Here is a 20,459-nt window from a genome sequence, read left to right on the forward strand (position 1 = left end):
TGGCTTACAATACCATCGTTAGTCAAAAACTAACACCACTTAAGGGATTAATAGGGCAGGAGATCTAAGAAGAGCCTTAAAATAGGGAAGAACAACCTCATCGTAAGGTTTGGAAGCTTGTGTACCTTAATGACCCAGAGAGCTATGTTGGCTGCAGTCAGGGCCTTGAGCGTTGGCCCTTGGCAGAGTCACCCGTGTCAAACAGCTCAAAGGGCAGAGGCCAGACTAGGAGTGGTCCGCTGGTGCTCCAAGTTTGGGGATTCAGCACAGGACTAACTGGTCAAAAAAATAATTCTTGTGGAAACAGTAATGAAGAATCCTTCTATACCTGTGTGCGATGGTAGTGAACAGACAGAGGCGGAGGCCCCTCATTGCTGCTCGAAACACCAGTGGCGAAGTGGGCAGTGAGCAAGTAATAAAGTAGGGGAGAGAGGATAAATGAGGGACAGAGGTTTACGAAGTGAAGTAAGCCTCACTTCATGGGGTATGCTTCATGGTCATCAATGTTTGGTGCAACCCCCAGAAGGTGCATGCTCTCAAATCCTTTTGTTCCCCAGACCTGGATTACCTGGTGCTGCTGTGCAGACCCTACCGGCTGCCGAGGGAGTTCACGGCTGTTATCATCACGGTGGTGTACATTCCGCTGTAGGCTGATACTGACCTGGCTCCCAAGGAACTGTATGAGACCATCGACAATCTGGAGACTGCACACCCGGAGGCTGCCTTCATCGTCTCCAGTGACTTTAATCGAGCGTCGCTGACGAAAGTTTCTCTGAAGTTTTGTCAGCACATCCTGGTGAGTACTTGTGGAGAGAACACACTTGACCATTGCTACACTCGCTTCTGCAATGCTTACAGAGCTTTCCCTTGCCCAGCGTTTGGAAAATCAGATAAATCTTTGATCCTGCTTTTGCCGACATGCAGGAAGAAGCTGAAACAAGAGGCGGCCATAGTGAAAAGCGTCCACTGTCGGTCCAACCAATCAGCCTCCGTGCTGCTCCATGCTTCGATGACGTCAGCTGAAATGTCTTCCGGGATGAGGATGTCTCCGAGTTCACGGATGGAGTCACGTGCTTCATCCGGAAGTGCATCGATGATGCTGTCCCCCAGAAGTCGGTCAGGGTCTTCTTGAACCAGAAACCCTGGATTGAAAGTTCCGTTCGAGCAGTACTTACCATGTGACACAGAGCTTACGCTGCCGGCAATCAGCGAGAGCTCAAGAAAAGCAGCTACGATCTGTGCAAAGCTCTCAAGGCTGCTAACAACAATAGAAGGACAAGATTGAGTGAAAATTCAGAAGGAACAGCACACGTGACTTGTGGCGAGGGCTGCATACCGTCGCAGACTTCAAAGCCAAACGTTGTGGTGCTGCCAACATCATGGCCTCTCTCCCAGATGAGCTCAATCGCTTTTACTCTCGGTTCGATGTCGCTGACTCTGAGCCTCCGAGGAAAGCCACCGCTACAGCCTGCAGCCTGGTCATCTCTGAGGCTGAGGTACGCAGATGTTTCCAACGAGTGGACAGTCGCAAGGCTGTGGGACCGGACGGTGTCCCAGGGCGAGTACTCAGGATGTGTGCAGCACAACTGGCAGGTGTGGTTACTGATATTTTTAATCTCTCCCTCTCCCAGTGTAGAGTGCCCTCCTGCTTCAAATTATCCACCATTGTCCCTGTACCAAAAAAGACCAAGGTAACATGCCTGAACGACTGGCATCCTGTTGCACTCACCTCAATAGTAAGCAAATGCTTTGAGAGGCTGGTCAAGGACTACATCTGCAGCATGCTGCCACCCAAGCTGGATCCCCTACAATTCACCTACCGGCACAACCGATTGACAGATGATGCAATAACCACAGCTCTACACACTGTCCTTACACACCTGGAGAGAAGGATGTTTATGTGAGAATGCTGTTCTTGGACTACAGTTCAGCATTCAACACCAAAATTCCATCCAGGCTCGACAAGAAGCTCACAGACCTCGGCCTTGACCCTGCCATGTGCAGCTGGATCCTGGACTTCCTGTCAGATCACTGACAGGTGGTAAGAGTGGGTTCCCTAACTTCTGCCTCTCTGACCCTCAACACAAGTGCCCCTCAGGGCTGTGTCCTAGGCCCCCTCCTTTACTCTCTGTATACCCATGACAGTGTCGCCACCAACAGCTCCAATCTGTTAATAAAATCTGCCAATGACACTACAATGATTGGCCTAATCTCAAACAATAACGAGGTGGCCTACAGGGAAGAAGTCATCTCTCTGACACAGTGGTGTCAAGAAAACAACCTCTCTCTCAACGTTGCAAAAACAAAGGAGCTGATTGTGGATTACAGGAGGAATAGAGACAGGCTAACCCCTATGGACATCAATGGATCTGGGGTTGAGAGGGTGAACAGCTTTACGTTCCTTGTTGTCAGCATCACCGAGGACCTCACATGATCTGTACACACCAGCTGTATGGTGAAAAAAGCACAACAGCACCTCTTTCACCTCAGACAGTTGAGGAAGTTTGGTATGGGCCCCCAAATCCTAACAACTTTCTACAGGGTCACAATTGAGAGCATCCTGACTGGCTACATCACTTTCTGGTATGGGAACTGTACCTTCCTTAATCGCAGGACTCTTTAGAGAGTGGTGCGGACAGCCCAGTGCATCTGTAGTTGTGAACTTCCCATGATTAAGAACATTTTTTTGATTCGGAACAAGAAGGCAGCGGGAGAGCACCTAACGATTTCCAGCGGGAAGACATTTTGAGTTCTCGGGAGAAGAGAGAGGCCAGACTGCGCAGGCGCGTGATGTCAGCCAATTGAGTGGAAACAGTTTAAAAAGAAGGCAGCCATATCCAGTGGGCAGCGGAGTGAGAGGCAGCGGAGTGAAAAGGCTTTGGCTCCACGGGCTTCGGTGGTAACGGGACGAGGTAAGGCAGTTGTTGATTGCAAAATGAGGTAGTATGTACGTGAGGCCAGTTTTCTACGGTCGGTGTCAGATGTGGGAGGTCCTGGAGTCTCCCGGCATCCCGGACAGCTACATTTGCACCCGATGCATCGAGATGTAACTCCTAAGGGACCGTGTTAGGGAACTGGAGCTGCAGCTCGATGACCTTCGTCTGGTCAGGGAGAGTGAGGAGGTGATAGAGAGGAGTTACAGACAGGTGGTCACTCTGGGGCCACGGGGGACAGAGAAATGGGTTACAGTCAGGAGAGGGAAGGGGAAGAGTCAGGTACTAGAGAGTACCCCTGTGGCTGTACCCCTTGACAATAAGTACTTCTGTTTGAGTACTGTTGGGGGGGGGACAGCCTACCTGGGGGAAGCGACAGTGGCCGTGCCTCTGGCACAGAGTCTGGCCCTGTGGCTCAGAAGGATAGGGAAAGGACGAGGAAGGCAGTAGTGATAGGGGACTCTATAGTCAGGGGGTCAGACAGGCGATTCTATGGATGCAGGAAAGAAACTCGGATGGTAGTTTGCCTCCCAGGTGCCAGGGTCCGGGATGTTTCTGATCGCGTCCAAGATATCCTGCGGTGGGAGGGAGAACAGCCAGAGGATGTGGTACATATTGGTACCAATGACATAGGTAGGGAAAGGGAAGAGGTCCTGAAAGAAGACTACAGGGAGTTAGAAAGGAAGTTGAAAAGCAGGACCTCAAAGGTAGTAATCGCGGGATTACCGCCTGTGCCATGCGACAGTGAGAATAGGAATAGAATGAGATGGAGGATAAATGTGTGGCTGAGGGATTGGAGCAGGGGGCAGGGATTCAGATTTCTGGATCACTGGGACCTCTTTTGGGGCGGGTGTGACCTATACAAAAAGGATGGGTTGCACTTGAATCCCAGGGGGACCAATATCCTGGCGGGCAGGTTTGATAGAGCTGGTGGGGAGGGTTTAAACTAGTTTGGCAGGGGGGTGGGAATCAGAATGTGAGTGCAGGGATTAAGGTAGAAGGACAAGGGCATGATACTAAGAGTTCAGAGTTGATGAGGAAGGACAGGCAGGGGACAGAACATAATTGTAGCCAGTAAAGGAGTTGAAATGTGTCTATTTCAATGCTAGGAGTATTAGGAACAAGGAGGATGAACTTAGAGCATGGATTAGTAAGTGGAACTATGATGTTGTGACCATTACTGAAACTTGTTTGGAGGAAGGGCAGGGTTGGATGATGCAGGTCCCAGGATTCAGGTGTTTTAAAAGGAATAGGATGGGAGGTAGAAAGGCAGGGGAGTGGCATTGGTGGTCAGGGATGGTATCACGGCTATAGAAAGGGAGGATGCTGCAGAGGGAATGACAACGGAGTCACTCTGGGTGGAAGTCAGAAATAGGAAAGGATCAATCACTGTGCTGGGAGTAGCCTATAGGCCCCCAAATAGCCCTCGGGACACCGAGGAGCAGATAACCAGGCAGATTTTAGAATGATGCACAAAATACAGGGTAGTAGTTATGGGTGATTTCAACTTCCCTCATATTGACTGGCACCTCCTGAGTGCAAGGGGGATAGATGGGGCTGAATTTGTCAGGTGTGTTCAAGAAGGATTCCTGACACAGTATGTGGACCGGCCGACGAGAGGAGAGACTATACTGGATCTAGTTCTGGGTAATGAACCTGGCCAGGTGACAGACCTCTTGGTGGGGGAGCATTTTGATGAGAGTAACCACAACTCTCTTAGCTTCAGCATAGCTATGGAAAGGGATAAAATCAGACGAAATGGTAAAGTGCTTAACTGGGGAAGGGCTAACTTTGAAGGGATGAGGCAGGAACCAGCGAGAGTAAAATTGGAAACAGATGTTCAAAGGGGAAAGCACAGAAGTAATGTGGGAGAAGTTTAGGGACCACTTGAGCTGGGTTCAGGATAGGTTTGTCCCACTGAGGCAAGAATAAAATGGTAGGAAAAGGGAACAGTGGCTGATGAAATATGTGAGGCAACTCGTCAAGAGGAAAAAGGAAGTATATGTTAGATATAAGAAGCAGGAAGTAAGAGGGACTTATGAGAAATATAGGGTAGCCAGGAAGGAGTTAAAGAAAGGACTTAGGAGAGCTCGAAGGGGGCATGAAAAGGCCTTGGCATGTAGAATTAAGGAGAACTCCAAGGCGTTCTACGCGAATGTGAAGAATAGGAGGATGACGAGAATGAAGGTGGGACTGCTAAAGGATAAAGAGGGCAACATGTGCCTGGAGGCGGAGGAGGTTGGGGAGGTCCTAAATGAATACTTTGCTTCGGTATTCACAAGTGAAAAGGATCTTGATCAGGATGAGGTCGAAGTAGAGCGGGCCTGTGTGCTGGACAATGTGGAGATTAAGGAAGAAGTGCTGGATCTTCTTAAAAACATCAAGATTGATAAATCCCCAGGGCCGGATATGATACACCCCAGGTTGTTGTGGGAATTGAGAGAAGAGATCGCTGGAGCATTAGCTATGATCTTTGAATCCTCTTTGGCTGCAGGGGAAGTGCTGGAGGACTGGAGAATGGCAAATGTAGTTCCCTTGTTTAAAAAAGGTAATAGGGAGAAACCTGGGAACTATAGACCAGTGAGTCTTACATCGGAGGTATGCAAACTACTGGAAAGGATTCTTAAGGATAGGATCTACGAGCATTTAGAGAAATACAGTCTACTCATGGATAGTCAACATGGCTTTGTGAAGGGAAGATCATGTCTCACGAGCCTGATTGAGTTTTTTGAAGAGGTAACAAAAGAAATTGATGAGGGTAGGGCAGTGGATGTGGTCTACATGGCCCTCATGAGAGACTCATCCGGAAAGTCTTGAGGCATGGGATAAGTGGAACCTTGGCTGTTTGGATAAAAAATTGGCTTAAAGGAAGAAAGCAGAGGGTAGTTGTGGAAGGAAAGTATTCTGCTTGGAGGTCGGTGACTAGTGGAGTGCTGCAGGGATCTGTCCTGGGACCCCTGCTATTTGTAATTTTTATAAATGACCTGGATGTAGAGGCGGAAGGATGCACGAAGATTGGAGGAGTTGTGGATGGAACTGTAGGTTATCGAAGGTTACAAGAGGATATAGACAGGCTGCAGAGTTGGGCAGAAAAATGACAGATGGAGTTCAATCCGGACAAGTGTGAGGTGATACATTTTGGAAGGGCAAACCAGAAGATTGAGTACAGGATTAATGGTCAGTTACTTAAGAGTGTGAATGAACAAAGAGACCTTGGGGTTCAAATCCATACATCCCTCAAGGTCGCTGCACAGGTTGATAGGGTAGTTAAGAAGGCCTATGGGATGCTAGGCTTCATAACCAAGGGGATTGGGATCAAGAGTAGAGAGGTCATGTTGCAATTCTACAGATCTCTGGTGAGACCGCACTTAGAGTATTGTGTTCAATTCTGGTCACCTCATTATAGGAAGGATGTGGAAGCTATGGAGAGAGTGCAGAGGAGATTTACCAGGATGTTGCCTGGTTTGGAGAACAAGTCATATGAAGCAAGGTTAGCAGAGCTGGGACTTTTCTCTTTGCAATGTAGAAGAATGAGAGGGGATTTGATAGAGGTCTACAAGATTATGAGAGGCATAGATAGGGTGGATAGTCAGTCCCTGTTTCCCACCGGCACCAACAGCAAACACCAGAGGGCATATGTACAAAATTAAGGGAGGGAAGTTTAGGGGAGACATCAGGGGTAAGTTTTTTACACAGAGGGTTGCGAGTGCCTGGAATGACTTGCCAGGGATGATGGTGGAGGCTAAAACATTAGGGGTATTTAAGGGCCTCTTGGCCAGGCACATGGATGAAAGAAAAATGGAGGGTTATGGGGTAGTGTGGGTTTAGTACTTTTTTTAAGGATTATATGGGTTAGCACAACATGGAGGGCTGAAGGGCCTGTACTGTGCTGTAATGTTCTGTGGTTCTATGGTTCTATTTACAAGGACAGGTGTGTAAAAAGGGTCCGTAGGATCATCAGGGACCCGAGCCACCCCAACCATAATCTATTCCAGCTGTTACCATCCAGGAAGTGGTACCGCAGCATAAAAGCCAGGACCAACAGGCTCCGGGACAGCTTCTTCCACCAAACCATCAGACTGATGAACTCATGCTGACTTGAGTGTATTTCTATGTTACGTTGGCCGTTCTGTTTATTATAAATTACTATGATTGCAACATTGCACATTTAGATGGAGACATAACGTAAAGATTTTTACTCCTCATGTATGTGAAGGATGTAAGAAATAAATTCAATTCAATTCAGGAACGAGTGTCACGGTAGTGTACCAGTTAACACGACACAATTACAGCTCGGGGTGTGGGAGTTCAATTCCGGTGTCCTCTGTAAGGAGTCTCTGTATTCTCCCCCTACCCCCCATGGAATGTGTGTGGGTTTCCTCCCACAGTCCAATGATGTTCAATGTAGGTTAATTGATCATTGTCAATTGGCCCGTGATTGGATTAGGGTTAAATTGGGTTTGTCGGGGGTTGTTGGGGAGTGTGGCTCGAAGGGCTGGGAGGGCCTATTCTGCACCTTATCTCAAAATAAATAAATAAATTCTGCAGTTTGCATCTGAGGGTAATGCTGCCAAAGTCCTGACTAATGACTAGGCTGGCAGAGTGCTATAGATGGAATATCCAATCAAAACGTTCACCCAGTAGGATTTTTAGACAGGATATGCAAACAAGGCAATGAATCAGCTGGAGAGTTTATGCTCATTAGTAAAATAAAAGTATTGGCTCAAGTGATTAGCATATTTTAACAGTGGTGTGTTCATGTTTACTTTAGCAAAATAAAGAACAAATTTGTTCTGAGAAATGCCCTTGGGTAAATCCGTGTCTAACTGCGGAGAAGGTATTCACCGTAGCTGATCAACCATTCACAGCAAACTGACCAAAGGTACTCTTTTATGAAACTGTTTGTGAATGAAGTAAACAGAAATTAGTCTATGTGCGTTGGTTATATACCTACCTCTCTCTTCTCAGTTTTCTAAGTGCCAAGTACTGATGTGAAGATTTTCAACATTCAGAATCAGTAGGCGCACACTGGTCCACACAGGTTTAAATGCAGTCTGTGACAGCTGTGGTGTACTTACTCAGACTCAAAAATGAATCTCTGAATATAGTCCAGTCCACCAATTCAAAACAGTCCTCTAAGCATTCCTGCATCTCCCTTGTCCATACCTTCTTGGTCCTCACTACTGGTGCTGCAGTCTTCAGTCTCTGTCTATACTCAGGGAGTAGAAGTGCAGCCAGGAGATCAAGAATGCTACAAGAGGCTCTGGAAAGCCTTCTCATGGGGATGTTCAACGGCTTTGGTAGAGTTTGAATGTCATAACCTCCTACAAAGTTAAATCTTATGACATAGGGGACAGCAGAGCTTCGCTTCCAGATGAGTTCAATGTCTTCTATGCTTGCCTTGACCACCAGAACAAGGAGGGACCCATCGTGCATGCCCACGTCTCCCGAAGATCCTTTGGTCCCAGTATCTGAAGATGACGTGCAGGCTGACTTCCGGAGAGTGAATCCAAGGAAAGCATCTGGTCTGGACAGAGTACCTGGCCGAGTACTGAAGATTTGTGCTGACCAACTGGCTGGTGTCATCATGGATATCTTCAGCCTTTCGCCCCAGCAGTGTGTGGTACTCACCTGCTTCAAGCAGGCTTCGATTGTACTGGTGCCCAAGAAGAGATGCCGTGACCTACTTCAATGACTATCACCCAGTGGCACTCACGTCCACAATGATGAAGTGTTTTGAGAAGATGGTGTTGAAGCAGGTCAGCTCCTGTTTGAGTAGCAATTTGAATCAGCTCCAAGTTTCTACTGAAATAATAGGTCTACAGCAGATGCTATCTCATTGGCTTTTCACACAACCCTGGAACATCTGGACAGCAAAGTTGCATACATCAGGATGCTCTTTATTGATTACAGCTCAGCATTTAACACCATAATTCCCTCAAACTAATCAGTAAACTTCAACATCAGGGCTTCAATACCCCCTTGTGCAATTAGATAGATAGATAGATAGATAGATAGATAGATAGATAGATAGATAGATAGATAGATAGATAGATACTTTATTCATTCCCATGGGGAAATTCAACTTTTTTTCCAATGTCCCATACACTTGTTGTAGCAAAACTAATTACATACAATACTTAACTCAGTAAAAAAATATGATATGCATCTAAATCACCGTCTCAAAAAGCATTAATAATAGCTTTTAAAAAGTTCTTAAGTCCTGGCGGTAGAATTGTAAAGCCTAATGGCATTGGGGAGTATTGACCTCTTCATCCTGTCTGAGGAGCATTGCATCGATAGTAACCTGTCACTGAAACTGCTTCTCTGTCTCTGGATGGTGCTATGTAGAGGATGTTCAGAGTTATCCATAATTGACCGTAGCCTACTCAGCGCCCTTCGCTCAGCTACCAATGTTAAACTCTCCAGTACTTTGCCCACGACAGAGCCCACCTTCCTTACCAGCTTATTAAGACGTGAGGCGTCCCTCTTCTTAATGCTTCCTCCCCAACACGCCACCACAACTGACCTATAGAACATTTTCAGCATCTCATTGAATGACGCCAACCTTCTTAAGAAGTACATTCTATTAGATCCTGGATTTCCTCACTTGCAGACTCCAGTCAGTTGGATTAGCAAAAACATCTCCTCCACAATCACCATCGGCACAGGAGCACTGCAGAGATGTGTGCTTAGCCCCCTGCTCTACTCACTTTACACCTGTGACTGTGTGGCTAAACACCATATTCAACACCAGCTCCAACACCGCGTTCAGTTTTGCTGATGACCCCACTGTTGTGGGTGGTGATGAATCTGCATACAGGAGGGAGAATGAAAGTCATAACAACAACCTCTCACTCCATGTCAATAAGACCAAGGAACTGATTGTAGTCTTTAGGAGAGTGAAACCAGAGGTCCACGAGCCAAGACTCATCGGAGGATCAGATGTGATGAGGGTCAGTAACTTTAAATTCCTGGATGACACTATCTTAGAGGACCTGTCCTCGATCCATCATATAAATATAATTGTAAGGAAAGCATAACAGTGCCTCTACTTCCTCAGGAGTCTGTGGAGATTCGGCATGTCATCAAAAACTTCTATAGATGTGTGGTGGAAAGTGTGCTGACTGGATGTATTAGGGCTGGTTTGGGAACACCAATGCCTTTGAGTGGAAATATCCTACAAAAGGTTGTGGATTTGGTCCAGTATATCACGGGTAAAACCCTTTCAACCATTGAGCACATCTGTGAGGGAAGTTGCCATAGAAGAGCAGCATCCATACTCAAAGATCCTCTCCACCCAGGCCATGCATTTCTCTCGCTGCTGCCATCAGGAAGGAGGTACAAGAGCCTCAGGACCTGCACCACCAGGTTCAAGAACTGTTATTATGCCTTAACCATCAAGCTCTTGATCAGAAAGGCTAACTACACTCATTCCTCTTGTGGTATTCCCACCATTGTGTCTGTGCAACTACATATCAATGAAATAAAAGCACGCACACGGGACTTGGCTTTAACTAATGTATTCATATTGCAGTGAGAGAGAGAGAGAGAGAGAGAGAGAGAGAGAGATCAGTGCTCATGCATAGACAATGCGCATAGATAAGTTCTCAGTCCATACGTAGTGCAAAGTGGAGTGATTGCTCTAAAAGAAATAGATCCATACATTACACTTCATCCCCCTTTAGGTTAATGTATCATAAAACTGTATACATACAGATCAATCACTGCCCTTTCACAAACCATATTCAAATAAGCAGGCTTTTCAGAAAACAGTCCATAACTAACTTCACAGTTCTAAAGGTTCAGTCTTCAGGGTGGCTCTCTGTTTCCTCCAGGATAGCACCTCTGGACCTGTGGAGTGGCATCAGGTTTGGCAGCTGTCTTGTCAAAGAGAATGTTCTCACTTGCTTGGGTCAGGTGGCTGTCATGTGTCCATTTTGTTGGATGCGATCAACCCAGGTGTGTTCTTTGTTTGAGCATTTGGTCCACATGATGTGTCCAACATCCACTGTGTACGTCAGTGGTCCAGTTCTTGTAGCTATCCTGTCGGGAGTCCACTTGTTTGCTCGGTAATTCTGCGTCAGATAAGGTAATTATCCTTGCATAGACTTTTGACAATATACCACTATTCTTTGTTTCTCTTTGTATTTCAGAATTTGCTACCAGCATATGGTTTACCAATGCCGTGTGGAACATTGTTAGGTCACAGTATGAAGACTTCTTCTTCAGTTGCCAACAGTGGAAGATGTGACAAGCCATCGACATTGTTATGTTGTTTGGCACCCTTGAACTCCATGTCATAAGAGTGGGCACCTAGTAAAAGTGCCAACGTAGTGAGCGGGTTACAGACATCACTGGAATTCCCTTCCTGGCATCGAAAATGGACACAAGGGGCTGGTGGTCTGTCACTAGCATAAAATTTTGTCCATAGAGGTAGTGTGGCACTTCTTTATTCCCCATACTAGACTAAGGGCCTTTTGGTTGATCTGTGTTTAGTTGTGTTCTGCACTCATCAATGATCTTGAAGCAAATGCAATCAGGCGTTCAGATCCATCTGTCATAGTGTGTGATAGAAAGGTACCAGTGTCATTAGCGGACACATTGAACACCAGCCTGATGACTGGAATGGGTCATAATGGGTGAGCATTTCATCTGATGTTGTTAGTCTCTTTAATTCCTTGAATGCTCTTTCACATCTTTCTGACCGTCTCATCTTTAATGCCAATTTGTTGTGTCTGTACATCTACATATCAATTAAATAAAAGCACGCAAGCGGCAGATGGTTTTAACTAGTGTATTCACATTGCAGCGAGAGAGATCGAGAGAGAGAGAGAGAGAGAGATCGATGCACAAGCATAGAGAACAGATCAATGCACATAGGTCACATAGTTATCAGCCACAACCAATAGTCTCACTTTAAGGACTCTTTATCCTGTTATTTCATCCTCTCATTATTTATTGCTATTTATTTATATTTGCATTTGCACAGTTTGTGTTCATTGAATATTGATCCTGCTTATAGGTACTGTTCTAAAGATTTGCTGAGTATGCTTGCAGAAAAAGAATCTCTGGGTTGTATGTGGTGATGTGTATATAATAATAAATTTTACTTTAAACTTTGTACTTTGATGGTGGTCCAATGTGTCGGTTCCCCCAGAACACAAGCGATATGTTGGTGATAATTATTTAAAGATTTTTTCAAGCTGGCCTGTTTAAAATCTGCCAAAGTGTTGGGGAAAGTATGAGGTTACAAAAGCAATGCCATTCAGTATTCTTTCCCTTGTAATCCTTGAGTTGAAATGTTAAACGGAGGCACTACCTGTTGTGTCAAGTGGACAAGTGTCTCAGGGAAATTCTCCTGGTGTCTGGGGCCAATATTCATCCCTCAGCCAAGCTTGCTAAATCTGCCATGATAATGATAATGATAATTCTTTTAACTTTAATATTTTCAGCATCACCAGAAAAGTCAGCACTTATTGGGCAAATGTAATTGCTCTCGAGAAGGAGTTGTTGAGCTGCCATCATGACTGACTTATGAAGGTATCCCACAATGCTACTGGGCAGGGAGCTCCAGGATTCAGACTCAGCAACACTGAAGGACACGTGATAGACTTCCAAGTCAGGGTAGCTGTTTGATTTGGAGGGGATCCTGCTTTGTGCTGTGTGGCTCTGGATGGTGTCAAGCTTTGTCGGAGTGTTTTGGTGTTGTAGTCATTCTGACAGCAGAGAGTTTTCCGTCACAACGCTGATTTTACCCTGTGGATGGTAGAAAGGGCCTGGCCATCTTGAGGTTTAGTACTGTGCAAAAGTCTTAGGCACATATATATAGCCAAGGTGCCTAAGGCTTTTGTGCAGTCCTGTATTTGTCAAAGTGGAGCAGAGAGAGAATTTGTAAATCTGGTGGGAGCAAAGAATGTTGGGAATGGTGAAGGGAGGTGCTGTGGGAAGGGTGTGGGGCAGATGGTAGAGAAGGAGTGCCAGGGATGGGGGTGTGCTGTGAGTACAGACAAGGTCATTTGGTTCCAAACAATTAGTTTATTGATCATTTCCAGATGTTTCTCTGGTACTTCCCACTCCCTCCCCTCCCCCTTTCCCTTTTCCCAACAATGATTCCCCTCTCCCTGCCCCCTTCCCACTGTCAGTCCATGATACAGACCCACATCAGAATCAGGTTTACCATCACTCATATATGTCATGAAATTTGATTTTTTTATATGGCAGCAATAGATTGCCATACATTAAATTACTACAGTACTGTGCAAAAGTCTTTGGTACACTAGCTGTACAAATGTGCCTAAGACTTTTGCACAGTTCAATGACCGTATAAAACTACAAGCAGGTAACGGAATGTTATACTGGAAAGAAAATAACAATTACATAGTCTAATCCAACAGGGCCATTCGACTATGAAAGCAAAGACAACCTCAATTTTCTGAAAAACAATCCCCCATCCCCTGTTCTCTGCCCTCCAAAAATACAGTACGGCATCAGAACATCCTCTGCACCTTTTTAAGTTAATCATTAAGGACCTCTATCACCCAGGCCAAGCCTTATTCTCATTGCTACCATCAAGGAGAAGGTTCAGGAGCCTGAAGCCATGCACTCAACAAATCATTGATAAAAATCATGAAGAGTAGGGGTCCCAGAACAGATCCCTGAGGCACACCATTGGTCATGAACCTCCATGCAGAATATGACCCGTCCACAACCACTCTGTGCCTTCTGTGGGCAAACCAGTTCTGGATCCACAAAGCAATGCCCCTTGGATCCCATGCCACTTTACTTTCTCAGTCAGCCTTGCATGGGGTACCTTATCGAATGCCTTGCTGAAATCCATATACACTACATCTACTGCTCTTCCTTCATCAATATGTTTAGTCACATCCTCAAAAAGTTCAATCAGGTTCATAAGACATGACCTGCCTTTCAGAAAGCCATGCTGGCTATTCCTAATCATATTTTGCCTTTCCAAATGTTCATAAATCCTGCCTCTCAGGATCTTCTTCATCAACTTACCAACAACTGAAGTAAGACTCACTGGTCTATAGTTTCCTGGGCTATCTCTACTCCCTTTCATGAATAATGGTACAACATCTGCAACCTTCCAATCCTCCAGAACCTCTCCCATTCCCATTGATGATGCAAAGATCATTGCCAGAGGTTCAGCAATCTCCTCCTTCACCTCTCACAGTAGCCTGGGGTACATCTTGTCCAGTCCCAGTGACTTATCCAATTTGATGCTTTCCAAAAGCTCCAGCACATCCTCTTTCTTAATATCTACATGCTCAAGCTTTTCAGTCCACTGTAAGTCATCCCTACAATTGCCAAGATCCTTTTCTGTAGTGAATACTGAAGCGAAGTACTCATTGAGGACCTCTGCTATCTCCTCCGGTTCCATACACACTTTTCCACTGTCTCAATTCAGTGGTCCTATTCTCTCACGTCTTATCCTCTTGCTCTTAACATATTTGTAGAATGCCTTGGGGCTTTCCTTAACCCTGTCCACCAAGGCCTTCTCATGGCCCCTTCTGGCTCTTCTAATTTCTTTCTTAAACTCCTTCCTATTAGCCTTATAATTTTCTAGATCTCTATCATTACCTAGTTTTTTGAACCTTTCATAAGCTCTTCTTTTCTTCTTGACTAGATTTACAACAGCCTTTGTACACCACGGTTCCTGTACCCTACCATCCTTCCCCGTCTCATTGGAATGTACCTATGCAGAACTCCGCACAAATATCCCCTGAACATTTGCCACATTTCTTCCATACATTTCCCTGAGAATATCTGTTCCCAATTTATGTTTCCAAGTTCCTGCCTGACAGCCTCATATTTCCCCTTACTCCAATTAAACATTTTCCTAACTCGTCTGCTCCTATCCCTCTCCAATGCTATGGTAAAGGAGATAGAATTGTGATCACTATCTCCAAAATGCTCTCCCACTGAGAGACCTGACACCTGACCAGGTTCATTTCCCAATACCAGATCAAGTACAGCCTCTCCTCTTGTAGGCTCATCTACATACTGTGTCAGGAAACCTTTCTGAACACACCTAACAAACTCCAGCCCATCTAAACCCCTCGGTCTAGGGACATGCCAATCGATATTTGGGAAATTAAAATCTCCCATCATGACAACCCTGTTATTATTACACCTTTCCAGACTCTGTCTTTACCTCATTGTTTTCTCAGCATTGTGGATCGGCCTTTTTCTGAGTCACTGAACTAACAGAGTCACTCTGTGTTCTGGATGACTCGCACACCCGCAGTTTGTCATAGACCAACATTTGAGAAACCAGGCTTGTTACCCAAACTTTGTATAATCTACTGAGCATATGTACAAAATTAAGGGAGGGAAGTTTAGGGGAGACATCAGGGGTAAGTTTTTTACACAGAGGATTGTGAGTGCCTGGAATGACTTGCCAGTGATGGTGGTGGAGGCTAAAACATTAGGGGTATTTAAGAGCCTCTTGGACAGGCACATGGATGAAAGAAAAATGGAGGGTTATGGGGTAGTGTGGATTTAGTACTTTTTTTAAAGGCTTATATGGGTCAGCACAACATGGAAGGCTGAAGGGCCTGTACTGTGCTGTAATGTCTATGTTCTATGGTTCTACGATTCTGACATCAGCGGAGGTCAGAACAAAAGTTGTCCATCCACATTCGGCAAGAATATCTAAGAAAAGGGAGGGAAGAAAATGTATAAAGTTCCTTGCATTTATATTACAAGTTGCCTCAGAATTGTTCGAGTTGCTTTGCATACAATGCATTACATTGACATACAACTGTCTTCGAGGACTGATGAGTTTGAGAGTTTTTCATTAAGAGTAAAAGTCATGCAGGACACCAGCGAACTCCCCTCCTTTGGAGCAACTCAGGACTTTCAGCGTTCACTTTGTTGGACAGGGCCTCAGTCTAACTTGAAGGAGGAAATGTCAGAGTCAAAGCAACTCACACAAAATGCTGGGGGAACTCAGCAGGCCAGGCAGCGTCTATGGAAAAGAGTACAGTCGATGTTTCGGGCTGAAACCCTTCTTCAGGATTTGAAACAAGTGACCCTTCATCAGGACTGGTGAAGGGTGTCAGCCAGAAATGTCGACTGTTCACTCCTTTCCATCGGTGCTGCCTGGCTTGCTGAGTTCCTCCGGCATTTTGTGTGTGTGTTGCTTTGGTTTTCCAACATCTGTAGATTTTCCCTTGCAAGTGAATGTCAGATTCAAGATTGTTTAATGTCAATTCCTGTGTGCAAATGTAAGGAGAATAAAATAATAATTACTCTGGATTAGATTCAGCACAAAAACCCCACACAAGATAAATAATACATTAATAATAATAAAACATGCAATAAATATCAATACATTGTATAAAGGCACACCAGGCTGTACATAAGGTGACTAATGGGAAATAATAAAGTAGTGGTGGAGGTGTTGATCAGCCTGACTGCCTGGGGAAGGTAACTGTTTTTGAGTCTGGTGGTTCTGGCGTGGATGTTACGTAGCCTCCTCCCTCGTGGGAGTGAGACAAACATGAGCAGGATGTGTGGGATCCTGCTGGATTTTGCTGGCCCTTTTATGGCACCTTTCTGTATATATATGTGTGTGTGTCCCTGAAGGCTGATAAGCTGGTGATTAAACAATTAAACAGCTCACACTCAAAAGCACACACACGGCCAGACCAGTCTTTTATACAAATTGTTTCTTTATTCCCTTCATCAGCAGTTACTGATGGAAATCAAATTTGAAAACAGTGAGAAAGCGAATTTAAATCCAACAACAATCTTTACAGATCTACAAATGATCCACTGAGTGTAATTTCATTAATTTTTACCTGATCTGTAATTCTTGAATTTCATAACACTCTTGACTATTGCTCCCTCTATGGCATATGTCCGCCTGTACTGTTCTCCAGTTTACTGTATCAATGCAGAATTAGCAATGTTGTTCCGATGTTGTTCTGTTAGCTGTGCAAAGTGTGATTCCTGAAAAAATTAAGCTGTTCCTGTGATAATCATATTTTCCCTTCAGACAGGGACTTAATTCCCTGCAACTCACACCACTCACTGTCCATGCATCTCTGTTTTCTATGGGCCTGTGATTTATTGAACAAAATGGGAGAACATTTGAAACTTCCAGCTCTTTGGTTGAGTTTGTGCAAGGTACCACATCACTAGCAGATGCATGATTGTTACTCCTCGGGACATAATTTGCAAGAGCATGCTTCAGGAATCACAGGAAAGTTGGCAGTGCAGGATAGACTTCCAACCCAAAGCTCTCGTGAAATGGCACTCTTTTAAGCCCCTCCAGCCCTGTCCTACTTCAAGCATTCTGCACCCCTCCAATTCTGTCCTTTTCCCCATTCTGGAACTTAACACTTCCACTATTGGTACCTTTGTTTCTAACTTAAAAACTGTAAACTCTAGAATTCCATAATGCCTTTCTATGTATCACTTAGCTTTTAAAGGTCTCTTTAAAACCACTTTTTAATGAAACCATTGGACATCTATTTTAATATTCCATATTTGGTCCCATGTGAACTACAAATTTGTTTGTTGCAATCTTAGTCCTTTGAAAAGCACTGTACAATGCAATTAATTTCCTCCAAGCCCGGCTGCGAAAGGAGGAGGGTTGGGCACGAGGCTAGCAACCCCATTTTGTAAAAACCCAGAGCTAACAGAAATGCCAACTGTTGCTCCAAAAACCTCGTCTCTGGGAGGGGAAGGATAGACAAAGATGGCTACACCCGAGGACAACATCAAAGGTTCAAAGTTTAAAGTACATTTATTATCAAAGTATGTTTACATTATACAACCTTGAGATTCATCTCTTTACAAGCAACCACAAAACACAAAACCCAAAAGAATCCATTAAAAACATCCTACAAACTTCAAATATGCAGAGAGAGAGAGAAATGAAAACAATAAAAGCAAGTGACAGCATTCAGAATGAAAGTGAATCCAAAGACACGAAGCCTGGAGCAGGCCTACAGTTTCAGCCTCAGTTCATCACATAGCAGAGCAAAACACCGCGGAGCTCGCAGACACGAAGCTCAGGGCAGCCCGGAGCAGGCCCAAAGCCTCAGCCTTAGTTTAGTGAAGAGCAGTCCTGAAAGACTGACCCAGGGCAGAGGGCTCTGGCAAGCTTCTGTTTGCGGCCTACTGTCCAGTAGGGGTAAAGATACAACTGTTGTTAACTCATTGCTGGGAGGGTGGCCTTAGAATAATTCACTCAAATTTTTTTTTATACTCCGAATTCCTGCTCTTACCCTGTCACCTGGCAATGACTGGGACATGCTCCCTTTTCTCCACGTGATCTTAATAAACTGAAATTTAAAGCATTCAATATTAGATTTTGTCTCCTTTTGTTTGAGGTGCCCAGATGTTTTACTTTCTGAACAATATTAACCTCATTTTTAAGACTTACTGCAGCTTGATAATTGCAGTACAGGAATCATATCTCAGACAACGAATCAGGAATGGTGAGTTTGAATCCTGTTATACGAGCTGGTGGAAGTTTAATCTGGAATTACAAGTTAGTATCAGTATTAGGAAGTGTAAAGTAACTACACTGTCATTAAAGGCAGTCTGGTTCACTAATGTCCTTTAGGGAAGGAAATTTGTCATAGAAAAGTACAGCACAGTCCACGCTGACTCATTTAACCTGCCTAATCCCATCGATCAGCACCGGGACCATTGCCCTCCACATGCTTCCCATCCATGCACCTATCCAAACTTCTCTTAAAACGTTGGAAATTGAGCACACTTGCACTGGCAGTTCATTCCACACTGTCACCACCCTCTGAGTGAAGAAGTTTCACCCCATGTTCCCCTTATACTTTTCACCTTTCACCCTTAACCCATGACCTCTATTTGTAGTCCCTCAGTGGAAAAGCTTGCTTGCATTTGCCCTATCTATACCCCTCATAATTTTGTATATCTTTATCAAATCTCCCCTCAATCTTCTATGTTCCAAGGAATGAAGTCCAAACCTATTCAATCTTTCCATCTAACGCAAGTCATTCAGACTCCGCAACCTCCTTGTAGACTTTCACTGTACTCTCCTCATCCATACCTATTGTTGATTATTGTTGTTGACTCTACTAAATATGTAAAACCATGGGCAATCAGGGATGGAAGGAAAATGCCACCTTTGATACTGTAATCCTGATCCTGTGAATAAATTATCCCAAAAATGTAAAATAAAATGGAGTCCTGCTGAAGGGTTTCGGCCCAAAACATCGACTGTACACCACTCCTAGATGCTGCCTGGCCTGCCGAGTTCCTCGAGCATGTTGTGTGTGTTGCTGGAATATAACTCTATTAGAATAGTGACAGACTGTTTCTCATAAATGAATTAAAAATTATTCAAAGTCCTGCAGTGCAAGAATGTGGCTCCGTGAGAAGAGAGTCCCGTCTCTAAAGATTCTGTGGAATTAATGCTTTTCTCTTGAATTTTCCTCATTGTTCTTGTTGATAAGCTGCTAGGTTTTGCATATCAAGGAAGTACCTGAACAAAGACTCAATTGTTTCTTCTACCTAATACCAACTCAGACATCATCTATTTTTCACCTAAGCCCCATTTAAAATAGCAAGTTGTTCTTATGTACTTTGATTATCAATACACGTGCTTTACCCCTGTCCTGCCTCCCCCATCCCACCACCACACCTATCCCTCTCAGTGCTGCAGCTAAAACCCTAGCTCAGTAACCAGACCAAGGAAAATAGCCCAGTGATATTCCTTCCCTTTCCTTCCCTTTAGTAGAATATTGGCTTCCAATCCTCCATACTTTCCTCTCTTCCATTTATTTTCAACCATAATACAAACACTAAGCAAAGAAAATAAGCTGACCCAACATCACCCTACATATAGGAAAGTGATTCTTATTGACTCCGTCCCTAACAAGGATTTCCAACCTTAATCCTCAGTTAATGGTAGGGCTCCAAGGCATAAAAAGGCTGGGAGCCCCTGGTCTTTTGTCTTACCACACTAAGCATATAAACTAGATTACAGTGCATTTTATTGTCTGATTTTAATATTATTATTTATTCTCATTTTCCTATTTGACATATTCCATCAGACCATAAGACATAAGAGCAGAATTATGCCACTTGGCCCATTACTATTAATTATCCCACCTGCTCCACCACAGCTGATTTACTATCCCCTCAACCCCATTCTACTGCCTTCTCCCCGTAACATTTGACACCCTGACTAATCAAGAACCTATCAATCCCCTCTTGAAGTATACAATGAAATCCACAGACTCGCCACTCTCTGGCTAAAGAAATTCCTCCTCATCTCTGTTCTAGATTCCCTCTATTCTGAGGCAGTGCCCTCCCGTCCTAGACTCCCCTCTATGGGAAAGATCACAGGGAAGGAGAAGAATAAAAGAGGCAGAAAGAAGAGGAGAAGCCCAAACATTTCATCACAGGAAACGTAACAACCAAATTAGTTACAGCATGATCCCATAACATCAAGACATTGATGATAAAGCCGTTTGAGCATTAAATATTTGCTCAACATATTGGGGA

The 20,459-nt window shown here is 44.5% G+C and overlaps 1 long non-coding RNA gene across 1 annotated transcript in view; it reads left to right on the forward strand.

Moving 5' to 3' along the window:
- Window positions 1-11,987, forward strand: part of LOC140719743 (uncharacterized) — a 157,355-nt gene extending 145,368 nt beyond the window's left edge. The window contains exon 5 of the long non-coding RNA XR_012096993.1: window positions 11,090-11,987. This is a non-coding gene — a long non-coding RNA (uncharacterized lncRNA). The remainder of the gene's footprint in view (window positions 1-11,089) is intronic.
- Window positions 11,988-20,459: the final 8,472 nt, after the last annotated feature.

The sequence above is a fragment of the Hemitrygon akajei genome, chromosome 32, assembly GCF_048418815.1.
Source record: "Hemitrygon akajei chromosome 32, sHemAka1.3, whole genome shotgun sequence".
In the NCBI taxonomy this organism is placed as follows: domain Eukaryota; kingdom Metazoa; phylum Chordata; class Chondrichthyes; order Myliobatiformes; family Dasyatidae; genus Hemitrygon; species Hemitrygon akajei.